Raw genomic sequence first — 254 nt, 5'->3', positions numbered from 1 at the left:
CAGTTTTTGGATTTATGTGTTTTCCATGAACTTCTGCTATGGTAACTGCCAACCAAGACGCTCAAGATAGCAGCATCGTGTCAAAGTACATCCTTTTTGCAACTGCGTGACCTTGACTGCAAGTAAGAAAGCGCCGGTCTGATCATCACAACGGACTCCCCGACGTCGTATATCTTATCAGTAATCTCATTCGGACTATTAAGCTCGTAAAGACAATTACCTTTATCGGTATTTTTCATCGAAAATAATCATGA

This window comes from Penaeus monodon, chromosome 23 (assembly GCF_015228065.2).
Source record: "Penaeus monodon isolate SGIC_2016 chromosome 23, NSTDA_Pmon_1, whole genome shotgun sequence".
NCBI lineage: Eukaryota > Metazoa > Arthropoda > Malacostraca > Decapoda > Penaeidae > Penaeus > Penaeus monodon.
Note: the sequence above shows the minus strand (reverse complement) of the source record.